This window comes from Glossina fuscipes, unplaced genomic scaffold, assembly GCF_014805625.2.
Source record: "Glossina fuscipes isolate IAEA_lab_2018 unplaced genomic scaffold, Yale_Gfus_2 287, whole genome shotgun sequence".
NCBI classification, from domain to species: domain Eukaryota; kingdom Metazoa; phylum Arthropoda; class Insecta; order Diptera; family Glossinidae; genus Glossina; species Glossina fuscipes.
In genome coordinates, this window is record NW_023998630.1 from 2,056,215 (window position 1) to 2,060,540 (window position 4,326).

At 36.6% G+C, this 4,326-nt stretch overlaps 1 long non-coding RNA gene across 6 annotated transcripts; it reads left to right on the forward strand.

The window, feature by feature from the left end:
- The first annotated feature begins 372 nt into the window (after positions 1 to 372).
- LOC119642932 lies at positions 373 to 3,958 on the forward strand. Of its 6 annotated transcripts, none has more exons than XR_005248165.1 (4): positions 373 to 668; positions 949 to 3,673; positions 3,741 to 3,806; positions 3,867 to 3,958. It is a non-coding gene; the product is annotated as an uncharacterized LOC119642932 (long non-coding RNA). The 6 variants fall into 6 exon arrangements; XR_005248167.1 differs by having other exon boundaries at positions 382 to 668; positions 1,940 to 3,673; XR_005248166.1 differs by lacking the exon at positions 373 to 668 and having other exon boundaries at positions 1,772 to 1,849; positions 1,940 to 3,673.
- The last annotated feature ends 368 nt before the right edge of the window (positions 3,959 to 4,326 follow it).

Genomic DNA, 4,326 nt, shown 5'->3' on the forward strand with positions numbered 1-4,326 from the left:
AAAAGAGTCACAATAAGAGAGACATTCAGAAGAAAATGTATTTTCTTTCTTGCTTCGAGATTTTTTATATTTATATGTGCAATTTGATAAGTAAGTAAAAAAAAAAAAATAGAAAGTTAGGGATTTGCTTTAAAAATTCAAACGCTTTTATTATTTATATTTTATTATATATATAAAATATGTTTACATGTCATATATAGTTCTGCTATTCTGCTTTTATCCTCAAAGGTTGTATTATAACAGCTTTCAAAAATTATATTAAACGTAACTGGGCTGCCCGTGAAGTAGGTTTTAATCATTTGGATGGGGTTTATAATTTTAATTTAAAACCATTTGTTCCTTGTTAGGATTCTGACGGTCCAGATAAGATTTATTCAAAAGATCGCGAAGCCATAAAAAATTAATTGTTAACTTAATGTTGCTTTCTGCACCGGCTTTACAGAAGCAATTAAATGATGCCGTTAACAATTGGTAACACAATTTCCCCAAGAAGTGGCCTTATCTTATAGATGAAATGGTAGAGAAATTTTCTACTGGTGATTTTAACGCTATAAACGGTGTGCTTCAAACTGCTCATTTACTATTCAAACAATATCGTTACGAATTTAAATCTCAAACTCTGTGGGAAGAAATAAAATTTGTACTAGATCGCATATCCAAGCCCTTAGGTAAGTGAAGACTGTCTTGTCTGCCCATTGAAAAATGGGTTTTCAAATTTATTATTATCGATGTTATTTCCAATTGAAAACAGTCTGTTTTCGGAAGTGAAGTTTTCATTTCAAGCAAATATTTTTGTGCTTACTTTTAAAACATGGCATAAACTGGTTTCAAATCTTTAAAAATTTCTAATAAATGACGAAATGTAAACAGCAGGGATTAGTTACTTTGAATCGAAGATATACACGAATTTATATGCGGAATAACAATTTTCTCAAACATTTTTGGCAGTTCGCTTCTCTACGCTGTTCCTATAACCCCCTTTATGAACAGGGACGAGAAAACTACTGTTCTAGTACGCTGGGAACACCATTGTTTTTAACGATAGGCTGAAAATACGCGCTATAGCCACACAGAGTTCATCAGCATAGGCAACAAGTATACAGGATTGGATTCCATCCGGGCCTGAAGAACAACTTCTTCTTCATGGTGCTGTTCTACGTCGAACTTCGTCATTGGAAATAATAATGTTTGGAATAAAGATCCTATCATCTAAGTTAAACGCCCTGGACATTGCTGCGAAAAACGAGCACGCAACAACAACCGGGCATTCAACGGCCCATAAGAGACTGTGCTAAATAAACTACCGCAACGTGATCGCGTAAAAACCGTTGCGCGAAAGCAGATACAAGGAAATGATGAGGCGAATTGGCGGTTACAACCTCGGTGAAGTTGTAAGTAGGGTGTGAAACGATCAAAAGACTTTTGTAATGATACAGCAGATGTTCAAGATCGGAGAGCGAAGCGAGTAGTTAGTAGTTAAACTAAGTGAAAATGAATAGTGCTCCAGTGGGCTACGCTGCCGTAACCACTAAGACAACCGAATCTGAATGAATAAAACCGCCACCAGTTTGTTTATTAGAAAAACACAAAAAATTTGAACTTTTTGCCGTATGAATAAAACCCCCACCAGTTTGTTTACTGGAAAAACACAAGAAATTTGAGCATTTAAGATAGCAATAGACGGGTGTGTACCACGCCTTCGTCGACTGACCGCTTACTATAGCTACTAAAGTAAAGTTTACCGCCGTGAGATTTGAATGCGCGTACATTAACCTTATGATTCCGGTTTTTGGAATATCCAAATACTAATTTTACAATCCTACACTCTTTGGGAGCTGATAAACCCGCGGTTTGTCCTTTATTCCCTGCAATTGTGTTGAAAGACATTTTTGTATAAAATGTATTTAATTTAAAATTAATGCCAACAAATATCGTTTAGTGTTTCAAACTATTACCTGTACCGATGGTGGAGTTCATAATTTGACAGTCATCAATGAAGGCAACACCATTCAAGACTTCACCCAAGATAGCCCTTGCGATTTTGCACTTGCTTGTATTGTGTAAAACTGCGATTGCTTGGGGTATTGTTCTTCAGGTGTATTACATCAGAACCCCTTAAAGATGGCAGGTGCGCGGTAAGAGGTGTCAATTGAGAAATGCGAGCTTTACATCATCACAAAGACACAAATGGATGGCAGTAAATCGGTCGGGGTGAGTTCACATGTAGTGATCGATGTTCCGTCTGGAGGAGCGAGCAGCTGCGAAAAATAATAATCTTGAAACTGACTGTAATGTACTAGCTGCAGCCACTCAAGTTGTTGTAAGTATGGAGTTGAATCGGGCTGCTTATGACACGTTAAAAAATGTTTATCTTATGGTGAAAATGATGAGAAAAATTTCTCCGGAATCAGGTAAGAGAAACGAGCTAATATGCAAAAAATGCAGCTAATGTACACGTTTTTGCTACTAATCAGGACATACTCTGGTCGCTGCTACGTCTTCTATCTCACTTTTTATTCCATAATGAAAGCATTAAGCTGGTACAAACTTTGAAAGTTGGGATTTCAATATGGGAATTAGGCCAAGGTTAAAATTATTTTTATGAACTCTTTTGATTGACTTCTATAAGAAACGAAAAGAAAGAAGGGGCAACTTAATAACTATTTGCAATGCAGCCAATGTCAATCTATGAGAGGTCGCTTTTGTGTTTGTTATTGAACACTTTCTCAAAGGGCTAAATACTAAATGCAAACCCTTTGAATGAGAAACAACAAATTTCGACTTAAATGTGATAATGTACATCGATTAAAATCAAAGAAGGCTTGGGAAAAAATCTAAATTTTATCATTACGCCCGTGAAATACCTTGCAACGAACTGAGTGATTCTGCGAAGAAATTTCTAATCCATCTAAGCACGGATTTGTACTACTTTAACAGACTCCGTGAGGAAATCTTTCGTTTAACAACAATTCTGTGCTCTTTTTATATATATGGCACTACGACTTCCTCATCGACGCCCCGTCTTCCTAGAAGGCGGTGCTTACTACTGTCTTCGCCGTTGGAAGTGTTTCTCTGCGTAACGTTGAACTACATTTCGCAATGTTACGACTTCTTTGACTACACAGTAAATACAGCAAGCACAGATGGAGATAGGACAGCAGGACATAGATTTGGGAGAAGTACCGATGGAGATAGGACAGCAGGATATAGATTTTGGAGAAGTACCGGTAGAAATAATAGATTGTGGAGGAGTACCGGTAGACGAAGAAGAACAGGTGAGCACCGAGTACGAAGAATTTTTAGGATTTACCGATACAGACAGCATAGTTTCACATAAAAAAGTTGCAGGGGATCAAACGGAGGGACAGACGGACAGCAAACTTAGCACAGAAAGCCCCAATATTATAAATTTAGATTATAATGTAAAAGATGACGAGGGACCGTCAACATCGGCGGCGGCAGCAGGGAGGGGAAGGATCAACGCCTTGAACCAGAAGGCCAGGAAGTAGAAAAAGCTGAGAGAGTGGTGCCGGACATTGAGGCCGTGAGGAAATTGACTCGAAGAATCGGGCTTGGAGAACCACAAATAAACGGTAAATTCAAATTTTTTACTTTAGATAAAGAAGTCCACCCGCAAAATTAAGATTAACGTAAGATTCCGTGCATGCCAAAGGTAAGTTTGCATTTATCCTTAGTTATTCTTATTTATAATTTATTTAGTTACTTCTATTTCATTTTAGTTTAAAAAGCAGGCATACACCTCCGCTCATCGTTTCAGCAAATGCGATACCTCCGTAGGCCAAAAGGTAAGTTTGTCATCATCTTTATATACAAAATTTATTAATCACAATATCTTTGTTTTGCAGATGTCAATTTAAACTGAATTTTCTGATTTTTTTTCTTTATATTTTTGGTTCATTTTAATTAAATAATTTGTAAAAATGACAACCATGTGAGAATAAGCGTACACGTTTCTTTACATTTTTCAATAATTTTGTATTTATTTGAATAAAATTGGTGCCTTTAAAGAGATTTAAAAAATGTAAGTTTATTCGGACTAATTAAAAACAACTTTAAGGTGCCCTTTTTCTTTCAGATATCTAAGGCTGTTAACGATTCTTATCGCTCCTTCAATAATTCTCAACATCCCTTCGTTTATTTGAATATTATTACCAGCCGGCAAGAAGTCGATGTTAATCTAACCCCCGATAAACACCAATTGATGCTTAGCAATCAGTGAGGAGATCTCTTCATCTTACTTTTGATCAGATACCAACCACCTACAAACTTCAAAATACCACCATTTCAGATGTGCAGTCTCAAGCA